Source organism: Pelodiscus sinensis, chromosome 2, assembly GCF_049634645.1.
Source record: "Pelodiscus sinensis isolate JC-2024 chromosome 2, ASM4963464v1, whole genome shotgun sequence".
Classification (NCBI taxonomy): domain Eukaryota; kingdom Metazoa; phylum Chordata; order Testudines; family Trionychidae; genus Pelodiscus; species Pelodiscus sinensis.
In genome coordinates this window covers 186,229,040-186,255,656 of record NC_134712.1, presented here as the reverse complement: position 1 = coordinate 186,255,656, position 26,617 = coordinate 186,229,040, and the positions used below count along the sequence as shown (strand labels likewise).

General features: G+C 48.0%; 1 protein-coding gene across 1 annotated transcript in view; it reads left to right on the top strand.

The window, feature by feature from the left end:
- The first annotated feature begins 17,486 nt into the window (after positions 1–17,486).
- The window catches only part of ZCWPW2 (zinc finger CW-type and PWWP domain containing 2), a 107,659-nt gene continuing 98,528 nt past the window's right edge, over positions 17,487–26,617 (top strand). Inside the window, exon 1 of the mRNA XM_075921989.1 lies at positions 17,487–19,172. The gene's annotated coding sequence lies outside the window, so the exon portion shown is untranslated. The remainder of the gene's footprint in view (positions 19,173–26,617) is intronic.

Sequence of the window (26,617 nt, the reverse complement as noted above, 5' to 3'; positions counted from 1 at the left end):
CCAAATTCCCTCCCAGAGCTTGCACCATTCACCCCTTCCCACACCCAAATCTCTCATTCCCACCCCAGAGCCCACACCTCCTCTCTCAACCCAGTGTGGGTTCGACTAGACTATAAGGGTATGTCTACACTACAAAGTTAATTCGAACTAATAGCCATTAGTTTGAATTAACTTTAATAGGGGCTACACATGCAAACCGCTATTTCAAATTTAATTTGAAACAGTGGAGCGCTTAACTGGTAGTAGGTAAACCTCATTCTACGAGGACTAACGCCTAGTTCGAATTAAGTAGTTCAAATTAAGGGCTGTGTAGCCACTTAATTCAAACTAGTTGGGGGCTAGCCCTTCCCAGGTTGCCCTGGTGGCCACTCTAGGCCAAACTAGGGAAACTCTTGTGCCCGCCTCCCATCCTCGGAGTCCTTAAAGGGACACGGTCTGCCCGTGCCAGTTGCAAGCCTGCCAGCATTCAGCCAGCAGACTCTGCACCTAGCATGGGATGAGCCAGCCACCCGCTGCCACCAGCCCTTTACTTCTTCCGAGGACCAGGCTAGCGGCTCCCAGGAGTCTGCCCAGGGCCGCAAAAGGCGGGCGCCCGCCTGGTCTAGTGCTAAGACCGTGGACCTCATCGAGGGTTGGGGGGAGGCCTCCAACGTCCATGATCTCTGCACTAGGCAGAGGCCGTCTACAGCCGCAAAGCTGCCAGCCTGGCCATCAGAGGCCACATGCAGACCCAGGAGTAGGTCCGCTGCAAGATTAAAGACCTGTGGCAGGCCTATTCCAGGGCCTCCCAGCCAGGGGCAGACCCGGAGGCATGCCCTCATTACGATGCCCTGGACAGCATCCTGGGGGCTCACGCAGTCCATGCCCTGGGTAGTGATCAACCCCGGGGCAGAGGGACCCATCCCTGACACAGAGGAGGAGGAGAAGGAAGATGCCGAGAGCCAGGAGCCTGCAAGGAGCCTGCCCAGGACCCAGGACCCCTGAGGCACCCCACAGAGCACATCGGCTGTGTCGTCCGAGGCCGGGGAGGGCTCCACATGAGTGCCATCATGCTCCCCTTATGTGTATGGGGAGCGGAGGGGGGAGAGGGAGCCCAGGGACCGTGCGCCTGGGCCTTGCCCACCATGGAGCAGCAGCTGGATATCATGAAGGGGCCCTGGCCCCCGTTCCCCACACGCCAACCTCGCCTTGCAGAGGGGGGCTGGGTTTCACCCACTGTGTCCCCAGGGAGAACTGACCACTGCTCTTGTTTCACCACAGCCACAGCACCTGGGCCTGCAGGGCGCACCACCTCGCCTGCAACAGCCACCCGCACCCAGGCCAGCAGGCGCACCCGGAACTTGGAGGACTAGCACCTGCGGCTACTGGAGCACCAGCTCTGCACCCAGGACCACTGGGTCCAGGAGGACCTGCGTCTGCGGCAGCGCAGCTTGGAGGCACTGGAGGAGCAGGGTCGTGCCCTCCAAGGTCACCTTCAGACTCTGGTGGACAGGTTCCTGCCTCCTCCTGCTCCAGCCCCTGTGGCCGCCCCAGCTCTCGCTCCTCCTCCCACTCCTGCTCCCCCTCCCACTTCCTCCGCACCCCCCCGTCCCTCCTGCCCCACCCTCCACACCCACTCACCCCATGACGCCCCTGCACCCGAGACGGGAGAGCCAGCAGGACCCCCAACCCTGAGCTTTACCTTCCCTTCCTCCCCTTCCTCCCCCTTCCAGCTCCCTCCTCCCAGGTTTCTCCCTCCCCCAGCCCAGGTATGTACAATAAAGAGAAGGTTTTTTTGGCAAAACAGGTGTTTTTATTTTACATTAGGAAGGGGGGTTAGGGAGGAGAAAGGGGAAGGAGGTGAGGGTAGAAGAAGGCCCCAGTGGGGCATGCAGGGAGAGTTCAGTCCCCCTCCACCTGGAAGCTCTCCTGCAGGGTTTCCCGGATCAGGACGTCCCCCCGCTGGGCCTCCCGGACGGCGGTGGTGTGGGGCTGCGCATACTGGCCAGCCATGTGCTCAGCCTCAGCCATCCAGGCTGGCAGGAAAACCTCCCCCTTCCGCTCACATACATTGTGCAGCACACAACATGCTGCCACCATGGGAGGGATATTGTGCTCGGCGATGTCGAGGTGGGTGAGGAGGCATCTAAATTTGACGTGCACCAGATGGTGCCAGGCAGCCTCCAGCCATTGCTGGAGCAGCATGCCCAGGGCGAGCTCTGGCTCCATGGTGCCAACTGCAGCACTGTCCCCAATGGGAACTACTGACACAGGCAGGTGGAGAGGAAAACACTTTGCTGTCCCTTGGCGAGGTAGGCAAGCAAGCGAAAAAGCTGAGAACTGGCTGTCCAGAGGGTTCCTTTAAGCACGAGCCTCAGACAGCAGCCACACAAAGCAACTACTGACCTGATGCCGGAACCAGTTTCAGCTGCCCTTAAATGCGACCCAGCATCCAATCAGTGTGGACTCGCTATTTCTAAATGGCAAAACGCTAATTCAAATTAGTTTTTGGGTCTAGATGCGTTATTTCGAATTAACTTATTTCGAATTAATTAATTCGAAATAAGTTAGTTCAAATTAGCACTGTAGTGTAGACATACCCTTAGTCTTTAAGATGTCACAGGATTCCTCATAATTTTATCAAGGTATAAGCTTTCATGAGTTGAAACTCACAGCATCAGATGCATTGCAACTCACAAAAGCTTATGCCACAATAAAATTAGTCCTTAAGGTGCCTCTGGATTCCTTGTTTTTGCTGAAACAGACTAACATGACTACCTCTGAAATCTACCTCACAGTTACCAATTTTGGTTGGATGTATTCCTGAAGGTTTCATCATATCATATAATCTTTAATTTTTCAGAGACTCTAGGAGAATCCAAGGCTGTGTCTAGACTACATGCCTCTGTCGTCAGAGGCATGTAAATTAGACACATAGGCAAAGTCAAATGAAGCCGCGATTTAAATGATCGCAGCTTCATTGAAATTTACATGGCTGCCGTGCTGAGCCGACAAACAGCTGATTGGCTGTTTGTCCACTCAGCGCGCTAGTCTGGACGCTCCCCTGCCGACATCACAGCCCTTTGTCGGCAGCTCCGTTATTCCTCGTGGGATGAGGTTTACCGGGGCTGCCGACAAAGGGTTTTGATGTCGGCAGGGGAGCGTCCAGACTAGCGCGCTGAGTGGACAAACAGCCAATCAGCTGTTTGTCGGCTCAGCACGGCAGCCATGTAAATTTCAATGAAGCTGCGATCATTTAAATCACGGCTTCATTTGACTTTACCAAACAAACAAATCTACATGGCTCCGTCGATGGAGCCATGTAGTTTAGACGTACCCCTAGAGTCTATCTTAGAGCAACCCTACTACCTATACATTCAGAAATACAACAAAATTATTAATTGGCTATCCAAACACAGCCATTTCAAACCTGTATTTGGCAGTGCTGGAATTAATAGGGTAGTAGCATACTCCAGGCTTGAAGTGTTTACAATAGGGGTGGGGAACCTAAGGCTCAGAGGGCCACGTGGCTCCCTGCTTGCCTAGCTCTGGCCCCTGTGGCTCAAGGCTTCCCCACAGCATTGGAGAGCCTGTGCTGGTGCTCCAGCCTCCTCACCATCCCCCACAGGGCCAAAGCACACACAATCTACTAGCCTTGGCCTCCCTACGTTCTGGTGTGCAAGGGTTTTTTGGGGGGTTTTCCCTCTTCATTTTTGCGCAGCCCCTGACTGATTTTTCTGAGGGTCAGTGGCCCCTGACCCAAAAAGGATTCCCCAACCCCGGTTTACAGGTTTATTCAATGGCTTTCAGCATCCTCACTCTAAAATATTCTTGAGGGCATTCTGCACCAAAAATTAAAAACTGCACAAAAAACTGGAAATTTTGCACATCATATTTTAAATTTTTGCAAAGTTCTGTAAGTTGTATTTATCAACAAATAAATGCAAGCCACTGGCTGCACAAAGATGTCAGATCACCCTGAAGCCCCCACCTCCCACTTCTGGGACACAAAGTCAGTGGTGAGGCTGCACCCAACTTTTACACAGTACAAGGCTTTAGCCTGCCCCAGAAGAATCCTGGGACTGCCTCTCTGTGACAGGCATACCAGGTGTGGGGCAAGCAGGCTTAGTTAGGGAGGATCCAAGTATGGAGGCTCAATGTGTGGGGATCCAGGTGTGCAGTGAGAGGATTCTCTGTGGCTCAGTCAGGAGTCTAGGACTGTGGGGGGATATGGATGCACAGAAGCTTATGGGATGGGGTCCCAAGTGCAATGGGACTTTGCAGTGGCTTCCAGGTGAGGGTAGCTGGGGCTCATTGGAGGGGAGTCTGGGTGTGGGCCTCTCAGTGAGGGGGGGTGGATGCTGGAAGAGTGGGGCTAAGTAGGGTGGGAGTCTGGGTGCAGCTAGTTGGGGCTCTGTATGTGGGAGTTCAAGGTGGTGGAAGGGAGTGGGGCTCGTCCACATGAGGATTTGAGTGCAGAGAGCTCAGTGGGATGCAGGGCGGTTCCAAATATAGAAGCTGAGGTTCAGTGGAGAGAGGTTTGAGGGGTTTGAATATGGAGGGGTAGGATATGAGGGGTTCTGGATGTACCAGGTGGGTTTTGGAAAGGATATTTAGGAATGGGAGTTGGGTGACTGGGGGAGCAGCTCCCTTACAGGGACCTCTTCACACACAGCTAAGGAGTTGTTGGGCAGGAAGCAGGGGAGAAAGTTGAGCTAACTGCAGCTGTGGAATAGTCTGACACAGCCCCAAGCACTCTTTGCATGGAAAGAGAAAGTCCTGTCTTCTTTTACCTAAAACCCAGCTGGGACTAGCTGCTGATTCCAGCTTTAGAAGTTACTAGCTGAGTAGTCCCTATCCCTCCCCAGTGATTTGTCTCTCTGCTGGGTGCTCTGGGTGCCTACAATGATGTACCTGCACTGCTATGGAATGATACTTGACTGCTCTTGCAGCGTCCCTTTGCTTCCCTGTCAGAAAGTCATTTTCCGGTGGGAAAGCAAAGAAATTGCAGGGACATTAATTTTGCACATGTGCAGTGGCACAAAATTCCTCCAGAAGTATATAAAATGTTTTCCAATTCTGCTGTCTGAATTCAGTTGCTCTCTGAGCAACATCCTTAGGTTTTTTTAAACTGGTACATTTTCACGGTCTTATACAGTTTAAACTTCTGCTCAATGGCCCTGATTCTGTAGACATTTTATGTAAGGGTACGTCTACACTGCCACCCTAGTTCGAACTAGAGTGGCTAATGTAGGCATTCAATGTTGCAAATGAAGCCCGGGATTTAAATATCCCAGGCTTCATTTGCATCTTGCCGGGTACCACCATTTTTAAATCCCCCTTAGTGCTGACTCTGTGCCCGCGGCTACACGCGGCACGGAGTAGGTAGTTTGAATTAGGCTCTCTAATTCAAACTACTGGTACACCTTGTTCCATGCACATGGAATGAATGGTCAATTAGTTACCAAGATCATATTATCTCATCGAACCATCCCCTTCATAAACCCATCTAGTTTAATCTTGAAGCCAGATAGATCTTTTGCCCCCACTACTTCCCTTGGAAGGCCATTCCAGAACCTCACTCCTCTAATCATTGCTAAGTGTCAGAAAGCCATACTCCCTGTATACAATTAACATTTAATAAACTACTTAGGTTTAATCAACATTAGCCATTTTTTAATTCAGCTACTGAAATTGTGTAGACCAGAGCTTGGTAAAAACAAGAAACTTGTTCTCCACCACTTGTTACCTTTTGTAATAATTTTGATCCTTGCAAGTCGGCATAAAAAGTTGCAAAAAATTATAAGAGCAGCTTTTACACTCACTTTTCATTGACTTTGCTACAATGCAAATGACTACACAAAGAAGAAGAAAAAAAATAATGGAAGTCAGGTTCCATGGATGGATCCATAATAGTAGTTAGGTGCCTAAATCCCAGTTTCAGAGTTTTGTGATCCACAAAGCTCCCGCTAAATGATATAAGCACCTAATTTCACTTGGCACCTAAGTTTTTGCAGTAAAGGGTTTTGTATGCCTACATATCTATCTCTGAGCATGCAGACAGTTGTTTTATTCTATGTATCTGGCACGTAAGCCCAGAGCATTTGACAAACTAGGAGTAGACAGGTGTTTGACCACCTATCTCATGTGTGGGGCCTAATCTGGTGGGTATTGTCAAGATGTCTGGAGTAGAACGTAAGTGTAAATACCAACCTCAAGGCATACAGTTAAGAAATAGGGCCAGTGCTAGGTTCCTCTGGTAATCCCACGGGTTGTGTTGCACAGAGGAGGGAGTATTCAGGAAAGACTACAATGGGGGTAGGAAGAGGCAGAATAGGGCCATGAAGAAGTGGGGTGGGGCCCATGGCAGAGAGAGGATTTTTCCTGGCTCCATACCCTTCTAGGGACACTACTGGAATCTGGAGCTGAGTTAGTTGTAATATGGTTCACCTGTTCTGACTAACTAGGTCAAGCAGAAACATGATTGCTTTTCCTCAGTCCAATGCAAGATGAGGAAGGAATAATTCTCACTTTATCACTGTGGGTGTGTCTAGACTGCAGAGTTTTTTTCAGAAAAACAGCAGTTTTTCAAAAAAAACTTCACTTACATCCACACTGCTATTGCGTTCTTTCGAAAGAAAATCGAAAGAACACAGAGTTTTTTCCGACATTGGTAAACCTCATTCTACGAGAAAGAATGCCTTTTCTGAAAGAGCTCTTTCGGAAAAAGGCGTGTGGAGACGTGGAAGAGGGAGTTTTTTCGAAGGAAGAGGCCTCCAGGAAAAAGGACAGGTGCCCTGGTGGGCACTCCATCCATAGTAATCACAGCTTAAATGCGAGATAGCGTCCATTCATTGTGGACCCTTTCTTTCGAAAAAGCAGGTTGCTTTCTCAATGTGCTTTGGCAGTGTGGACGCTCTCTTCTGAAAAACCTTCTTACAAAAGAAGCCTGCAGTCTAGACATACCCTATATAGGAGTTTCCTTCCAGAAAGCCCTCATTCAACAAATCCAATCCACATAGATTCCCTGGGGAGGGCAGCTAGATCACACTGCTGTCCTCTGCTATTTAAAAGAATGTTAGGAATTTAATTCTGTGTCATAATCAAGGCAGAATGCTTTTGTACATTTAGAGTTCTCCAATCGAGGCCCAAAGGAACTGTGTATCATGCCACAAAGCAACCTGGAGAAATGAATGTACAGCTGAGTACAGAAATTGCTCCATATTATAGCATAACTATATATCATTAACTTTCCACCCCACAAGATCTCACTACAATGTGAATAAAGAGATGGAAAATAGCTGAAAATAGTGACTCAGGGAATAGAATTGTGGTTACAGAGTTTCTTCTCTGTACATCTGTTGGAAAAAATGATCTCAGTTAGGGAAAAGTATCCGATTATTCTAAATGAGAAAACTCTTCTTTTGAAAGAAGAAAAAAAGATCTGTCTTTATAGTTAATAGGTCTCTAAGAAATTTTGTTATTTTACTATGAACAGTTAGAAATATTTTGTTACATTTGAGTTAAAATATTGCAAAAAATGTAGGTCAGGCGTTGTTGACGCTTTTTTTAAACTCAGAGAAAAATAGACCTCTGTTTTCAGCTGTATTTAGAATCCATTTTTCCATGCTAATAAACCACTGCGCCAAATCCTGAGGTCAGTTCTTAAGTCTCTATCTTTTAATTTACACATATGTGCTAACTTTAGTAGGGCCCTGCACTCCATTTGTATGTTCTAAATTGAGGATCAGGGCAACATCAAGCAAACTGCTGTTAATGTGGTTTGGAATTAGCCAGAGTTAAAATTGTATAAAGACTTAAGGATTTCACTGTTCACTTTAGTATGCCAGCTATATTTAAAAAAATAAATTATCAACATATAAGCCACTTTAATATTATAGTATTTCCTCCACCCTATTTTTCTATGTATCAATTTAGCATAATTTTATATCTATTGTTACTTTCTCATATTTAAAAATTTGCAATTTTGCTTTAAAAAATTAATCAGGAAAACATATTGATAGAATGGGGACTAAAGTTCAGATGTTAAAAGATATTTAGGTGCCTAAAAATGCAGATATGCAGTTAGTGAGATTTTCCAAGCATCTAGGTGCTGAGAAAATTAGGGATGTAGTCCTGGATCCACACAGGGCCTTAGGCCAGGTCCATGCTATAGCCAAAGGTCGTCTTAAAGTACACAATTCCAGCTACATAAAAAGTATAGCTGGAGTCGACATACCTTAAGCTGAGCTTTGGTGGGAGGTAGATGGGAGAAATGTGCCAATTGACTTCCCTTACTCCTTGTGAGGAGTAGGAGTTCTGGGATCAAAGAGCATGCTCTCAGCATTTGATTTAGTGGGTCTTTACTAGACTTGCTAAATCGAACTCTGGAAGATAGACCACCGCAGTGTCAATCTTTTGGGACATGAAGACATGGTCTTAAGTACCTACCTCCTCACTTAGATGCCTACATCCAAAATTTAGGTGACATTAAAATCCTCAAAACTCCTGCTCACCTGCCACCTAACTCTTTAGGTGTAACCCATGCACCTAATCTCTTTGGGTATGTCTACACTAGCCCCCTAGTTCGAACTAGGGAGACTAATGTAGGCATTTGAAGTTGCAAATGAAGCCCGGGATTTAAATATCTCAGGCTTTATTTGCATCTTCCCGTCCGGGCGCCATTTTTAAATCCCCCTAGTCCGAACTAACTGCCCGCAGCTACATGCGGCAGTTAAACATTAATTCAAACTAGGTTCTTAGTTCGAATTAACTGTTAGTTCGGACTATGGAATGAGGTGTAACAGTTAATTCAAACTAACAACCTAGTTTGAATTAACGTTTAACTGCTGCGTGTAGCCGCGGGCAGTTAATTCAGACTATGGAATGAGGTGTAACAGTTAATTCGAACTAAGGACCTAGTTCGAATTAATGTTTAACTGCCGTGTGTAGCCGCGGGCAGTTAGTTCGGACTAGGGGGATTAAATAATGGAGCCCGGACGAGAAGATGCAAATAAAGCCCGGGATATTTAAATCCCGGGGTTCATTTGCAACTTCGAATGCCTACATTAGCCTCCCTAGTTTGAACTAGGGGGCTAATATAGACATACCCATGAAGAGACCCCTGTGTGGGAGGTAAGAGCTATCTCTTTAAGAGACTCCTGTATTGGAGGTAAGAGTGAGTTGAATGTTACTGTTGCTGGGCAGATTTAGCACTCCACACCCAGAAGCTTCTGGAGCTGGATATGGTAGTTTGGGGTCAGATTCCATGAGGAAGCAGGGAGGGCAGATGCTTTTCTAAAGCCTTTGTGATCTGGGAGAAGCTGAGCCAGGAACAGAGAGCAAACTGTTGTTCCTCACTCCGCAGCACTTAGTAGCAGGTAGTGATTTTGTTAACCCTCTACCAGGGATCACGGGCAATGCTACTTAGATCAAGGAGAACCTGGGAGGGAAAATACTTTTTTCTGTGTTAATTGTATGCTTTAAATATTGTTTTGATTTTAGCCAAACTGTTTGGCTACGTCAAGACTGGCATGATTTTCCATAAATGCTTTTAACGGAAAAGTTTTTCCGTTAAAAGCATTTGCGGAAAAGAGTGTCTAGATTGGCACGACGCTTTTCCGCAAATGCACTTTTTGCGGAAAAGCGTCCGTGCCAATCTAGACAAGGTTTTGCGCAAGAAAGCCCTGATCGCCATTTTCGCGATCGGGGCTTTTTTGTGCAATACAATACCGCATTGTCTACACTGGCCCTCTCGTGCAAAAGCATTTGCGCAAGAGGGCTTTTGCCCGAACGGGAGCAGCATAGCATTTCCGCAAGAACACTAACAATCTTACATGAGATTGTCAGTGTTCTTGCGGAAATTCAAGCGGCCAGTGTAGATAGCAGTGCAGCTGCTTTTGCGGAAAAACTTGCCAGTCTAGATGCAGTCTTTTAGTTCACTTTCTCAGTCAGTGTGGTTCTTCAGCTCCTCTTTAAATGTGGTAATAGGGAAAGAGTAATTTCTATTTTGTTATTCTCAGTTTTTTGTGTTTTCTTGTAACAGGGTTTTCTTTAAGTCTGTTCACCTGTGAGTTAACAGACTGGTTAATCAGTTAGCTTGCTGTCTAAGAGCAATCCACAGCAGAGGAAGAGTTTGTCTAGAGTCCGACTGCAGATTTCTTACAAGCAAGTGGAGAGATGGGTCAGACTCAGCATATGGTGCAGATTTGATGATCACAGGCACAAACTGAGACTTTGGTGAACTAAATCTAAGCTTTTGGAACCTCTCAGTCTTTTTTGATTGTGTTTGTGTAGACTGAACTGTTCAAATTTCACTTTTAGGGTACATCTAGACTACATGCTTCTTTCGGAAGAGATTGTCTAGACAGCCACTCTTTTTTTTCGAAAAAAGGGTCTATTTTTTCGAAAGAGAGCACCCAGGCAAACTGGATGCTCTCTTTCAAAAAAGCCCTGTTTGCGTTTAAGAATGCCTTTTTTCGAAAGAGCTCTTTAAAAAATGGTGTTCTTCCTTGTAAAATGAGGTTTACCACTGTAGAAAAAACCGCCATGTTCTTTTGATTTAATTTCGAAAGAACACGGTAGCAGTCTAGACAAAAGTGAAGTTTTTTCGAAAAAGGCCACTTTTTTCAAAAAAAACTTGTAGTCTAGACATAGACAGAGTTTTCTCTTTACTTATGTTTACTGTAACTATGGACGTTATCTGTGGGTTATAAAATAGCTGTGTTATGTTGTAAGAATTAGATTATTTGTTTCATCATAAGATTTTATAAAGTTATTTAATTAAATTCATTTCTTCAGTATCTTTTTCAACTTGAATGTAAGAAGGCTGACACTGGGCAATCCTTGCTGAAATTCCTTATAGACTGAACTTTGGGTCTCCAGTACTGCTATGGGAGTAGGGTTTTTGCAAAAACAGGTGGCAGAGGGGGCGAGCTTACAAACAACAATATTCCACTTCTAGCTGCCTCCCCCACCAGAAAGAGCTGCCTCTCATTTCAAAGCCAGCAGTTGTGGCCCTTCCGTTGCATTCACAGAGCCAACTCTGGGGAACTCCATGCCTGGCTGTGGGTGTGAACTGCCCTACCCAGCCCTTCCTAGAGGCACACGGAACACAGAGGGCTCCTGCTCCAGGACTGTCACTCGGCCCTGGGTGCTGAGAAACACTGGGATGCTACTGGGAGTAGGCGAGGGGTCAGAAGCCCCCTGGGGCTGAATTGACTAGGGTGGGTTTCCTCCTCTCTTACCTCTGCAGAGTGCATGTCCTAAATGACAAAGCTTCCTGGGGGTGCTGCCCCCATCCCTTAAAATAAATTGCAATTTCAGTTCACTTTGGATCAGATCCCAAACTCATTCACCAAAAGTGGGTTAGGATGCAGCGCCTCTCTGAGCCCCTGGTCACAAAGGGCTGACAGGTGACAGCAGAATTGAAACTTGACTTTTGTTCCCAGCCTCAGGTAAGGGCATCCCTTTCCCATTCCTTTTGCTCTACTTAATTTATTCTCAAGTGCCAGGAATCAGAACTCGGGAGCTGCACTCTGCTTGGGGGGTAAGGGGGAGACCCCTCGCCAGCCTGCTTACACCCCCACCTGCCCACTCCCACATACGACTCCACTGCTCACTGCTAGATGCCCCCACCTGCCACTGGCATGCTGCTCACCCCTGTGCCCGCCACTGGTTTGCTGCATCCCTCCTTACTCTCCCTCTCATCTCTTCACCTAAATATCAGGACAAATGGCAACCCAATTGTACATCAGTTGAGACAGGGAACATAGTTCTGATTTTATCAGGATGTCTGGTTACTCTAGGTCAGTGGTCTCCAACCTTTTTATACCCAAGATCACTTTTTAAATGACAGACCAAGCCAAGATCTACCACCCTGCCCCTTCCTTGAAGCCCCGCTCTCTCTATTCTCCTACTCTCCATCACTTGCTATCCCCAATCCTTATACTGCTGCTTTTTTTTAAATCCTTCTGTAGGAAGAGGTTTTTCCAACATTTGGCCTGTCTAGACTGGACAAAATGTCAGAAAAAAAACCCTTCTTTTGGAAGCCACCTTATTCCTTGTGGAAAGAGGAATATAGGGGTGACCAAAAGAGCCTGTTTGCTCTTCCACTAAAAAAGCGGAAGAACAAACGGAACCCTGGATGCAGAAGAGTTTTTCTGGGATATCTCCAGAATCCTGAAAAACTCCTGCAGTCTTGCTGGACCCTTGCTGTGTTGAGACAGGATGTGTAGGCTCTGGGGTGGGAATGAGGGATTTGGGTGTGGGAAGGGGTGAGTGGTGCAAGCTCTGGGAGGAAATCTAGATGTAGGAGGAGGTGGAGAAGGGGACACTGGCTCGGGGAGGGGGCTCCAGGCTGGGCAGTGTTGGGATACTAAGCAAGCCACAGGCTTGCGGATGTGAGGGTGCAGGAATTTGGGTTGGGGTATGTGAGGGGTTGAGGGCAGGAGGTTCCAGTGTTTGATAGGCTCAGATATAGGGTCTGGGGAAGGGGGAATGCAGGAGTGGTTGTGGCCAGATGGGGGCTTGGCCCCAATTGGGGGTTTTATAGCCAGGCTTCATTTTTAAATAAAATACTATGTCAAACACAAAAAGTTTCTGCATTGTCTTTATTTATGAGAATGGCAGGAAACCTGCCTTGAGTCAGGGGTCACTGACCCATAGAAAAGTCATTTGGGAGCAGGGGACACAGTACTGGAGAGGAGTGCTAGTGGGTTCTGGAGCAGGGAACAGGGTGCCAGTGGGGGCAGGGGAGAGGGGGCAGGGTGCCAGGACAGGTTTCTGCAGCAGGGGACAGGGTGCTGGGGTGGACAGGTTTCTGCAGAGGGGAGCAGGGGGACAGGTTTCTGTAGTAGGAGACAGGGTGCCAGAAGGAACTGGTCTCTGCAGGGGGGGCAGGGTGCCGGGGGACAAGTTTCTGCAGGGGGGGGCAGGTTTCTGCAATGGGGTGGGGAGGCAAAGGAGAGGGAACAGGGGGCCAGGAGGACAGGGGACAAGTTTGGGGCAGAGGAGAGGGAACAAGGTTGGGAGCAGGGAGTTCCCTACACCAGCCATGGAGGGAAGCGAAGAGAAGTGGCTGCCCGGCCAGCTGACCATGGCGCTCAGCCAGAGTGCACCACGCTCCACATGGGCAGGCGCAGAGGAGAAGCCGCTGATCAGCTGGAGCGCGGGCAGCCTCTTTCAGCTGAAAGCCAGAGTCAGCTGGCTGTGGTGTTTCAGCCTTCCCGACCTCCCAGCTCCCACCATTCCTCGCAGCTACTCACCTGTGTTGTTGCTCAGTGAGTAGCTGCTCCTCAAATGAGGAAATCTAATGTAAATGTACTGCGCAGGCACGCAATTCAGAGCGGGCTCAAGAGCTACTCTTAGAGCCCCTGAGATCTACCGGTAGCTCGCGATCTACTGGTTGGTGACCACGGCTCTAGGTCTATGCTAAATTAAAATCAAATCTTGTTCTGCTTAATATGATAGGTTAGCTCAGTGATGCTCAGAACTCAGAAGTTAAAAAGTCAAAGTAGTGATTAACATTACCCAAAAGATCCACATTAGTGTGAATTCATTGGTTCATTAGATATATAGATAGATTAGATAATTCTAACAAAGGATTATTTTATAAATTACAATTGGCTACTAACATAATAAAAGTAGTCTGGTTTATAATTAAATCACACAGAGTTTGAATATGATGTGCTACAAAGAGCTGCAGGAGACTCAGTAAAGAGTCTCAGTCTGGCTATCTCTGGAGCTATGTCTAGACTGCAGGCTTCTTTTGGAAAAAGCTTTTCCGTAAGAGATCTTCCGGAAAAACTACTTTCGAAAGAGAGTGTCTAAACAGCAAAAGCACAACGAAAAAGCGATGTTGGATGCTATCTCACATTTAAGTTTTGATTTCTGTGGACTGAATGGTCACTAGGGCACCTGTGCTTTTTCCTGGAGGTCTGTTCTTTCGGAAAAAAACCCTTCTTCCCCATCCATACACACCTTTTTCCGAAAGAGCTCTTTCAGAAAAAAGGCTTCTTCCTTGTAGAAGGAGGTTTACCATTGTCGGAAACCCCTCTGCATTCTTTCGACTTTCTATCGTAAGTGTAGTTTTTCCAGAAAAACATCAATTTTTCGGGAAAAACACTGCAGTATAGACATACCCTGGATTAGGTAATTTGATATCAAGTGTATGCTTTTCTGAACAAATACTCTGCCAATATTAACTTCTGCACCCATATATTCAAAATTAAAAGAACTGAGCAGTTACTGCTCCAATATTCAGGAACAGAAATAAATGTGAGCTACTGGACTGTGTTATAGATAAAACCATACAAAGCAATAGCTGGGTATAAAAATCAGATATAGTGGTGCTGAAATACCTTCAATTTAATTATAAACTGAAGCTTCCCATTTATCCCAATTGTTTTTAGCATTGATTTCCAATAATGAATGTGCCTCAGAAATTTAGAAAATAAATATGACCAAATAAAAATTCCAGTACTTTTACATTATAAAGTGAGAAATTATCCATTAGCATAATTTGCAATTTTCATGTGTATTACATGCATTCAGAATGTCATTATCCTTGCCACCCTGTATTCTGTTAATTGCGACCTGATTATATTTTAAAATATATTTTATTCAATATTTATGGATTCAGTGTCAGTGTAAACAGCACTAAATACAGATGGCAACATGTTATATTGAAATAAGGCTCTCAAAATGCTCTTTGGGCTTAATCCAGGTCATAATTCTTATCTGAATATGGCAACTTTATTTTGTTGTCTTTTAAACAAATCTAGTATGTCATCAACAAACTCAAATGTGAGTACAAAACAACATACTCAGATTTAAGTATGAAATTAGGAACGTCAAATACAACAATAAGCAGTTAGGGTCAATCTAAGACACCTTGGGCCAGAACTTCAGCTTGTATAAATTGTCATAATCCAGTTGAAATCAATGGAGTTATGGGTATTTATACCAACGGAGGATTGTGTCCTTCATAAAATATGCCAACTAATTAATTTTAAATAAAGCAGCTAAAATCTTTACCATGCATTTTCCTAAGCTTTTCCTAGAATACTTAAACAGCTATAATAGTTAATGATACCTCACTGTATCAAAGTGCAGGAGATACCACAACTGCATTCACCTTTTTCAATTTGCTTAATCACTGCAAGTTTCTCTTCTAATGTAGACGATTTTCTATGCTTCTTGCTTGCAGAAGCAGATGTATAACTTTCTTTACGCTTTCCACTCGTAAGTGATATAGTAATACACAGCAAGATACAGTATCTAGCAATGCAAGTCGCCGCTGTTTGTTAACACAGGATAAACACGTGAGTGAGCGGAGGAGCGCTATGACCCCATGTACAGTATTCATCTGCTCATGCATAGAGTACAGTATTACTGCTGTTTTCACAACTTATACTGCCGCACAAAGTAGTCCGCCACTTGATTTTTTTTTGTGTTATTTTGGGACGGTCATGTTATTAAAAAAACATTCCTTAAAAAAATCGTGCTATCATGAAAACGTGTGAAGCGGGAACATGTTAAACGAGTAATTACTGTACCACAACCACTTGAAGAAGGTAGCAGTTCAACGTAGCACTCGGAACAAATTGCTCAGAAAACTGTCCAGCTCAACCTGGGGTGCAAATTCTGGGATGCTTAATATCCGTCATTGTCCTCGTTATTCTGCTGCAGAGTACTGTGCTCCTGCCTGTTGTCTCGTCTCACATGAGGCTCATCGATATAGAACTTAACAAAGATATGTGCATTGTTACAGAACTTTATGTGGAACTCGTTAGCCATGACTTAGTAACACAGCACTGCACCACATCTGCTGCAAGAGGGACTCCATCATGCTCCTGGCCAAGATCTCTGAGAACAACTTGCCTTTGTACTCAGCCCTCTTCAATCACTCACCAATTTGCCTGTCTTCTAAACACCCTTTATGGTCACTTATAGACATTATAGCAGAATCTGCTGAGTGGTCAGCAATGACAGTTGTTATTCACTCTTTCACCACTGACTCAACTTTCTGCCCATCAGATTTTGATTTCCCAAGATCATTGTAGTCTTCCCTGAACCAGTGTTGAACAGGCCTGAGCAATTGTGGGGTCATTTTTTTCTAATGAGATTTCTCTAATGACCGACAATGTAGATGCAGTGAACTTTAGGTTATGTCACATATCCTTGATGAGTGAGAGCTGACTGACATCAACAGCTGATTACCACCTCTTTAAGGCTATGTCTAGACCGCAAGCCTCTTTCGAAAGAGGCTCTTTTGAAAGATACTTTCGAAAGAGCCTCTTTCGAAAGAGAGCGTCTAGACTGCACGCGGAACTTTCGAAAGAGCAAGCCGCTTTTTCGAAAGAAAGCACCCAGTGAGTCTGGATGCTCTCTTTTGAAGAAGCCCTATTTACATTCAAGAACGCCTTCTTTCGAAAGAAGCACTTTCGAAAGAAGGCGTTCTTCCTCATGAAATGAGGTTTACCGCCGTCGAAAGAAAAGCCGTGTTCTTTCGATTTAATTTCGAAAGAACGCGGCTGCAGTCTAGACGCAGGTGAAGTTTTTTCGGAAAAAGGCTACTTTTCCCGAAAAAACCCCTGAGTCTGGACACAGCCTAAGTGACTGATTATGGTGATAGGAAATGGCTAAGCACATTGCACATATGTGGAGAGATAGACATGGTTTATAATAGCTATTCCTGTATGTCCTCTACGCATTATAAAAAACTGTTGCTGGAATACATACCTAATATAAACACCCACAAAAGAATAAAGTGAAGATTTCTATAAAAAGTCTTCTTCCCACCCATATATCTCTGTTAATTTTTTATCAGATTCACATGAGATGATTAAGAGCACTGGGGTAAAATAATGTGAATTTATCAAGTTATTCCTGGTTAACTACTGAATTTATTGTCTGTGGTATAGATTATAGCAAATTTATTAAAGGGCTGGTGGTTAAAGTTGCAAATAATGCCCACGTCCTACAAAACAGAGGAAGATAATTCCTTGTATGTCCCTAAGTGGAAGCAAACTTGTATACCGTATATTCCGGCATACAAGACGACCTCTGATGTTAAAAAACATCCCCCAAAAATCGGGGGTCGTCTTGTACGCCGGATGCCCCGCCGCCGGAGCCCCTCCGCGGCTTTGAAAGCCTCGGGGGAAGCCGGCGGCGGGGCATCCCAGGCGCGCATGGGCTGCCCCCCCGCCGGAGCCCCTCCGAGGCTTTCAAAGCCTCGGGGGAAGCCGGTGGGGGGGGCATCCCAGGCGCGCATGGGCTGCCCCCCCGCCGGAGCCCCTCCGCGGCTTTGAAAGCCTTGGGGGAAGCCGGCGGCGGGGCATCCCAGGCGCGCATGGGCTGCCCCCCCACCGGAGCCCCTCCGCGGCTTTCCGCGGAGGGGCTCCGGCGGGGGGGCAGCCCATGCGTGCCTGGGATGCCCCCCCCGCCGGCTTCCCCCGAGGCTTTCAAAGCCGCGGAGGGGCTCCGGCGGGGGGGGGGGGGGCAGCCCAGGTGCTCCTGGCGGCTTTGCTCCTGGTGCCTCTGGTCTGCTGGGGACCATCTCCAGCAGACCAGGGACACCGGGAGCAAAGGAGGCGGAGGGGCGCTGGGGTATAAGATGAAACCCTATCTTTTAATTAAAAAGATAGGGGGTCGTCTTATACACCCAGTCGCCCTATACGCCGGAAAATACGGTATATTATTATTATGCTGAGAATTTGAAGGAAACTTTAGTGGGGCTGGTAGGGCACCATCAGGATAAATGTAAGGTTCCTTTAGGAGACCAGGTAGCTGAAGCAATAGACGCCAATGGGTATATTGTAGTGGTTCCCAAGCTTTTAGGCATCACGCCCCCTTTTTGATTTTTGAGAAACCCTTATGCTCCCCTCCCACCAATAGCAGCAAAACTTGTTGAGCAAAAAAAAAAAAAAAGGAACTGACCAGGACCGAAAAACAAATATAGCAGAAAAACTTATGGGAAAGGAATTGACGGGAAGGGCTGGCTGGGTCGCCTCGCACCCCCCTTGGAATGTCTTCACGCCCTCCCCCCCTCCAGTTTGGGAACACATGGACTATATTGCAAGGCTTGAGCAGAAATTGAAGCATAGGCCTCAAGCAATTTCACTGGAAAATGAAATGCAAAATTCTGGGGTTAGGTTGGTGGGGCCTGGATAGCGAAAGAGAAGCAGGGCCCCCAAAGATGGAGAAAGAAGTCTATATTATACGTAGTCAAAGAAGCTCTGGTAGCTAGACCCTAAGAAAAAAAGCTACAAGAAAAAAGGCACTAGAGCAAAGTGCTGGCAGAAAGTTTTCTGTTTCACAGTTACATGCCTATCTCCTGCAGTTTGGTTTTTACTGTGTTTAAGGAAACAGGACTTTGTAAGTAAACAAGACTGTAGCAAAGACGTACCCGAGCAGGAGGCTGCTCAAGGCAACCTCCCATCTACGCAACACAATGTGCCATTCGCCAGGCCACTCAAAAAGGGCCAGTCCAGCTGGCTACTCTTCTGTCACAACAGCCTGACCGGCGAGGTTGCGTGCGCACGTGAGCGCCGCCAAGTTGAAGCTGCTTGTTTTGTCTTTCCCGTTCGGGTTTGTTTGACTCAAGGCTCCTGCGCGTTTTCTGTTTTTTATTGGAAAGCGAAGCCGGGAAGGAAAAGGCAGGTCCCATGCGTGTTCCTGAAGGTGTCCTGCCCGAGCTGAAGGCCAGTCAGCCGCAATAATAGTGGGGTCGGCGCCAGCGATGTCAGGGGGCTTCCAGCGCAGAGCGTGCAGGGGAGGTACAGAGTGGAGACGCGCTTCTCCCGGGCAGGATTCACAGTCCCCCAACCAGTGGGGCCGTTACCGCGGGCTGGGCGCCGCAGGCGATTCTCGCCAGGGCAGCGGGCGCTCGGCTCGGGTGCCTGTGCCGGGCTAAGGCGGAGCGGAGCGGCGCAGCAGGCGCGCGCTCGAGTGGCCCGGCTGCAAGCCCCGCAGCTAGAGCCTTTTGCCGCGCGGCCGCCGCCTGCAGCCACGCGCGCTTCAGGTGCCCGGCCGGGCTCGAGTCTGCGCGCGCGCTGCTTAGCCGACGCTCTGGCCTGAAATTCCGTTGGTCGCTCGTGAGGGCTCGTTTTGGGCCTCAGTCCGCGCCCCGCCTCAGCCCCTCCCCCCACCTTCTCCGACGACCTACACCCCCCTGTCGTAGCTCTGTGCGGGTGAGCGGTGGGGAAGGGAGTCCGCAGGGTGTGGGAGTGAGCGGTGGGGGTGGGACGGGGTATGGCTGGTACAAGGGGGGGGGGGGGTTGCTGCAGCAGCCACTGGCTTAGGGATGTTAACTTGCGGTTAAACCGCTAATTGAGTAGTCGATGGAATTTCTATGGACTATTTGATTAGTCATGGGGGGCAGGGGTGGATGAGAGTGCAGCGGGGCCCAGGGCAGCACCGTGGGGCCCCAGGCAGCAAAATTTCGTGCCCCCCCCCTTTTGACACGGCGCATGCGCGGGGCCTCGGGAAGCGCCACTCGCCCTGCCCTAAATCCGTTGCTGGGGGTGGGGGGAAACCTCTCACTACTGCCCTTAAACGTCAGAGCTGCAGTGGGGTTAGCTCCTGGGGGTGGCTAACCCTGAGCTGCAGCACAGGCCCTAGGCCCAGCGGCTTTGACGACATTTAAAAGGCAGAGCCGCAGCAGTCGGAGACCGGTTCCTGTGCTGCAGCTCTGCCTTTTAAATGTAGTAAGAGCTAGGTAGCTCTTACTACATTTGAAAGACAGAGCTGTAGCACCGCTGTGCCTCTGCCTCCCCTGCCCCTCACTCCACACCGTGGAGACAGTGCTGGGAGGAGCTGGCTTTTAAGCCTGCTCCCCCCAGCACCAGCTCTTTCTCCCCCCCCCTTATTGCTTCTGATATAGAGGCGGAGGGGGGGGGGGGGGGGAGGGATGGGAGGGAGTGTGAGTAGTCAACACTTGGACTACTCTTTTACATCCCTACTTAAAACATTTTTCATTATACACAGGGTTTCCAGTTTCCAACAGCTTTCAGCATCCCCCACTATAAAAATGGTTCCAGTGCCCCTGCAGTATGGGTGTGAGCAGTTGAATTGTGGAGGGGGGCATACAGTATGGGGGTGACTGTAGAGCTATGAAGGCAAGCAGTATCCATGGCAATGGCAGGTGCGTGGTTCCTGCATCTGGCACAGGCAACTGGTGCCCGTGGGTAAGGGCAAAGAGGGCCACCCAGAGGGGCAGGGAAGGGGCATGTGGGACACCCGACTTAGCAATTAAAATTTTTTGGGGGGAAGTGGGAGGATGCAACTCCCAAATGCTACCACGAATCTCCTATGCCTTCATGGCTGGGGATGGGCAGAGCAAATGGAAATGTATACTATGAGGCTACGTCTACACTGGCATGATTTTCCGGAAATGCTTTTAACGGAAAAGTTTTCCGTTAAAAGCATTTTCAGAAAAGCGCGTCTAGATTGGCAGGACGCTTTTCCGTCATTTTCGCAATCGGGGCTTTTTTTTGCGGAAAACACTACTGTGCTGTCTACACTGGCCCTTTTCCAGAACAGTTTTCCGGAAAAAAACTTTTGCCCGAACGGGAGCAGCATAGTTTTTCCAGAAAAGCACTGATGATTTTACATTAGCTCATCAGTGCTTTTCCGGAAATTCAAGTGGCCAGTGTAGACAGCTGGCAAGTTTTTCCGGAAAAGCGGCTGATTTTCCGGAATAACTTGCCAGTGTAGACACAGCCTGAGTGTGTCTAGACTACAGGGTTTTTCTTAAAAAAGTAGCCTTTTTTTGAAAAAATTTCACCTGCATCTAGACTGCAGCCGCGTTCTTTCGAAAGTAAATTGAAAAAAGTGGCATTTTTTTCGATCGTGGTAAACCTCAATTTACAAGGAAGTACTCTTTCGAAAAGAGGCACTATTGAATGCAAACTGCTTTTTCGAAAGAGTGTCTAGACTCTTTTTCAAAAAAGCAGCTCCCTTATTGGGAGCATCTGAGCAAAGAAAAAGCTGCTCGCTTTTTCGAAAAATTTGCTTATAGTCTAGATGCTGTCTTTCGAAAGAAGCTTTTTCGAAAGAGGCTTGTAGTCTAGACATAGCCTATATGTTTAGGTGTAGTGCTGCTGCTTAGAAGTGGCACATTGTAGAAAGTGTTTGTTTCATGTCTCAGTGTAAAATAAAAGGAATAAAATATTTCATTGCTTAGGGAAGTACCATAAGGATATATTGAAATAATTGGTCTATTCTAAACTCTTCTTTACTACCTCATAACTAAACAATTACATTTTTATAGGGTTAACCCTACATGTTTTACTGGTGAGGAAGGAAAACCTTTTCAGAACCACCCCAGAATCTCCTTATTGGAAGCATCTGAGCAAAGAAAACACAAAACAGATAGCTATGAACAATGGCACAATAAAACAACCCAAATTCCCTAACAACAAGAAGCTGAACAGTACAACATTGTGGTGTTCCCCCCTTGCCTGACTGCCCTAAAACTAACCTTAATTTCTTGGGAGAGGCTCATTGCCTGATTGAAATTAATAGCGAAACTCCCACTGATTTCACTTCTTGTATTTAGTGACAGTCCAAAATTTTTGAGATTAACTGTTTTGAATGTGTCAGCAAAATTGAATGGACTTTGATATGAATTCAATATTTGACCTTTTAAAATAATGATAAGAAGATGCATGGAAAATGTCAGTCTAAACAGTTAAAGTGTGGCAAAGTTATAAACTTGGAAATGGGAATAATTGGAAGTGTTATCTTAATAGGAAGTCTTAGCCTTAATGTACAGATGGCTACAAATTTACATTACATTCTTTTCTACCTGGGACAATTAAACAGTCTGAGCTTTGTCTTTTGTGGCCTCAGGTTCAAAATCAGGAAAGAATGGGAGTGTAGTCACTAATCTTATCTTGTGTGTGTGGAAAATTTAACTTAATCTATGTGATGAGATTTAATGGGCAAGGCTATTTGGTAAATGTCATTATTCCTCTCAAACAGACATGCCTATTCCTAAAATTGAAGGTAGCTTGTTTGTGCTGAAACAAGGGATGATGTAGAATACTTTTACTTTGTTCTTTGTAGTTTGAAATATAAAACATTTAAAAATAGCACCTGTCCATCTGTCTTTAATATAAAAATTATTCAGTCATATTTAAAATATTTTACTAACAATTCTTGTTACCTGCAGTTCAGATTTTTACAATTCATGAGTTTTGACCTACATATCATACTAAAGCAGACGGGGATAATGTTTTCTACATGGAGATTGAGTGTAATTCTGTCCTTATGCAACAGCACAGTAATACAAAGGAGTGAACAATTCTACTTTCATAAAAAGAGATAACAAATTTAGTGATTAGAAAAAGAGAGAATGGGGGATATAATTGAAACCCAAATTGATATAATGGAATTTTACAAGTGTGACAGTTTTTTACAGGTGGATGATCTGGAAAGATTCTTGCAAATTACATTTTCATATATTTTTATGGTACCAGCAGATAAACATGTACAGGTTGCACCTCCAAAATCTGGCACTCTGTGGTTCAGTGGGAGCCTAAGGGCAGGAGGGCCAGCTGGGCAGGGCACCAAGATTGGCAGCCCATCTGGGGGCAGCACCGGACTGAGGCCAGAGCAGTGAAGCAGCCTCCAGCAGCCCCTGGGAGCATGGGTCTGGGTCTGGACCTCCACACACGTCAGTGCAGGGCTAGAGTCCCCGTGGCACCCCCAGAGTGCAGTGCTGGGGCCAGAGCCCCACAGCTTCTCCCAGCTGCATGGGGTCAGGATCAGAGACCTAGCCCCATGGCTTCCCCCAGCTGCACAGGGCCAGTGTCCTAGTCCCATGGCTGATCCCAGCTGTGTGGGACCAGAGCCCTGCTGCGAGATCCGTGCCTGTGCCACCCAGGGAGCTGGCAACAGCTGGGCAAGCAGTCCAGCCAGGTTGAACGGGAAGGTGAGGCAGGGTTGCTTGTTGGGGCAGCTTGCCTGCAGCAGATGATAGGCTTGGGGGCTACTGGCAGGAGACCTCCCCTTCCAGCAAATTCTCTCATTTGGGACCGGTCAGGTCCCTATGGGTATGTCTACACTACCACCCTAGTTCGAACTAGGGTGGTAATGTAGGCAACCGGAGTTGCAAATGAAGCCCGGGATTTGAATTTCCCGGGCTTCATTTGCATAAAGCCGGGCGTCGCCATTTTTAAATGTCCACTAGTGCGGACATTTAAAAATGGCGACGCCCGGCTTGATGCAAATGAAGCCCGGGAAATTCAAATCCTGGGCTTCATTTGCAACTCCAGTTGCCTACATTACCACCCTAGTTCGAACTAGGGTGGTAGTGTAGACATACCCTATGATGCCCAACAACCAGCCAAGTCCAACCTAGAATGTATGGGGCTTCTGTATAAAATTTAATTTGCAGTAAACATTGTGCTAAAGAAAAGTCAGTCTTTTTGGGAAGAAATGATAGTCTGACAAATGCTTTAGACCTAGATAACAAAATGTTTATCATTTACGTGGCTATATACTAACACTAACATGATCTAAAAAAAAAAGGAGTAATATAAAAGGGTATGTCTACACTACAAAGTTAATTCAAACTAACAGCCGTTAGTTTGAATTAACTTTAATGGGGGCTACACATGCAAACCGCTATTTTGAATTTAATTCAAAATAGCAGAGCACTTAATTCGAACTAGGTAAACCTCATTCTACGAGGAATAACGCCTAGTTCTAATTAAGTAGTTCGAATTAAGGGCTGTGTAGCCACTTAATTCGAACTAGCTGGAGGCTAGCCCTTCCCAGGTTCCTCCTGGTGGCTACTCTGGGCCAAACCAGGAAAACTCCTCTCCTCTCCCCCAGCCCCGGGGCCCTTAAAGGGGTAGACTCTGGCCAGACAGCACTTGCCAGAGCCAGCCCTGCCAGTAGTCTCTGCCCCTGACCCAGTGCCCCAGGATGAGCCAGGCAGCCAGTGCCAGCCAGTCGTCCCCCGCCCAGTTCCCCAGCTCTCAGGGGCCAGCCAGGGGCCGTAGACAGTGCGTGCCCTCCTGGACTAGTGCGGAGGTCATGGACTTCATTGAGGTTTGGAGGCAGGCTCCCAACGTCCATGATCTCCGCACTAGGAGGAGGAATGCGGCCGTCTATGGCCGCATAGCGGCCACCATGGCCCGAAAGGAGAAGGTGCACCTGAAAGTGAAGGAGCTGCAGCAGGCGTACTCCAGGGCCACCAGGGCCGGTGCCACAGCAGAGGCTGCCACCTGCCCCTACTTCCCCACCCTCAACCAACTCCTGGGGGCAGGGTGGTCTGTGCCAGCCCAGGAGGCAGCGAGCCGGGACCAGAGGGCCCTGACCCGGGTGCACCGGAGGGGCCACTGCCAGCTGTTCTGGCTCCGGTGTCGGCAGGGTCGTCCAGGGAGGCCATACCGGGTAAGTGCCAGCACTGTCCTCTTCCCGGGGAGAGGCGGGGAAGGAGACCAGGGACCTCACACGTGGGCCATGCCTCCCATGGATCACGCAGCCACCTGTGCACGTGTGAGCATGTGCCATGCCACCCTTGGGCAGGTGGCTCCAGCTGCGTGACATCCAATAGGCACACGCGTGTGTGAAGAGACCTGATATGCTTCTGACCCTGGGGTGGGACCCAGCAGGACACCCTCCCTTCACACACTCCCTCTACACAGAGGTAGGGGACATCTCCCACCCCCTGCCCTGGCCACACTATACATGGCACTGGGTGCGGTCTTGGGGCAGCTCCCAGTCCCAGGGAGAGCCAGACATCTTGACCATGGCCTCTGTGCAAGCACAGTGGCTCTGACGGTGCAGGGCATGGTCGCCCTCACGTCGCGGGGGGGGGGGGGGGGGTTGGGCATCTTCCACTGTGTCCCCAGGGAGAACTGATCACTTCTCTTCTTTCTCTACAGCTGCACCAGCTGCTCGTGCAGAGCATACCACCCTGCCCGGGACATGCTCCCACACCCGCGGCCTGCTCCAGACCACCACCATGTGGCAGGAGTACTGGGACCAGCACCTGGGGGCCCTGAAAGCCCTGCATCGCACTGTCGAGGCTTGGATGTGGGAAGACCTGCAGCTCCGCCGGGAGCAGCTGGCTGAGGCTGAGCCAGAAACGCTAACCTGCAGGCCCTGCTGCAGAGCATGGTGTCCCATGCCGGTCCTGCGCCTGCTGCCCCTCTCAGCTACTGTCCCTCCTCCCACTCCTGCCCCCTCTCCCACTGCTTCCTCCTCAACCTCCACATCATCCTCCTCAATGTCCACACCCCTCACCTCAACCTTCGCACCCTCCACTCCATCTCCCTGGGGACGCCAAGGCCCCTTCCCTCGCCGTGCTGGGAGGCAGTTGGCCCGGCGAGACCCCCACCTCTGATCCCTGAGTTTCCCCTCCCCCTTCTTCCCCTTGCTTCCCCCTTCCAGCTCCCTCCTCCCAGTTTTCCCCTCCCCTCTCCCACCCTCTCTCCTGCCATCTCCTGCCTCCTTTCCCCATCTCCCCACAGTTTCATTCCCCCTCCCCAGTTGTGTTGAATAAAGAGAGTTGTTATTTTTGAAAATACATGTCTTTTATTTGACATCAGGAAGGGGGGGGGCTAGGGAAGGGTAAGTGGAAGGACGAGAGGGAGGAATGGGGCACAAGCCCCCAGTGGGGCAGACCAGGGAGACTGTTAGAACTCCTCAGGGTGGAAGCTCTCCCGCAGGGCTCCCTGGATCCTGACATCCCCTCGATGGTCCTCTGTTAGCCAATGGTCAGGGCAGAGAGAGAAAGAGAGAGAGAGAGAGAGAGAGTGTGTGTGTGTGTGTGTGTGTCTGTCAGTCACACCCAAGTCTTCAGCTGCTGAGACGCAAGATCTCGTTGCAGCGGGCAGCCTAGGAGGCTGAAGGGCGCCCTGAGAATTTTAATGTCCGTGTCTTTTACCGCTAGGACCAGGGTCCTGTTGCGGTGGGCAGACAACAGGCTGACAGACGCCCCAGAGTTTAACGTCCGTGTCTTTACCGCTAGGACTGGGGTCCCATCGCGGAGGGCAGCCAACAGGCTGACAGATGCCCCAGAGTTTATAGGAAGAGCATATTACATCTCAGATTTTAACTGCTAGGATACAGGATCCCTTCGCAGCAGGCAGCCTAGCGAAGACTGAGAGATGCCCCAACGGATCTGTCCTCTGGAAGTGACACGATCCAAATGTCCCAGCTCTTCCTATATCTGTCCTTTATGACCAGCTGAAGTTCTTTTAAATTGTGCTTAGTTCTGTTACAGCAGCTGAAGGAGTCAGGTTAAAACTTAACCAGTTACCGGTTTATTAAAAAGGCTTATAAATCATATGGTTACAGTGGCTATTGCTCTATTTCTTAACTGCTAGCAAATATAGATCTTAATAATGGTTACAAAGAAAATAAAGATAGAAAATAGAAATAATGGTAACAAGTGACAGCTTAATCTTTAAAGAGCTCTAAGTCTATGTGTACACTTAAGACAAAGGACCACATCCAGGTACAATTTTTACCCCCTTCTGTGCCTCTCGACTCCAGCGGGTCAAGCCAGGGCCGGTCCCTCAATTCCTAGGAAAGACGAATACGAGGTGGGCATCCCCATGGAACCTCGGGAGGTCAAACACCTAACCCGGTCAGCAGATAGATGGTAGATTGACAC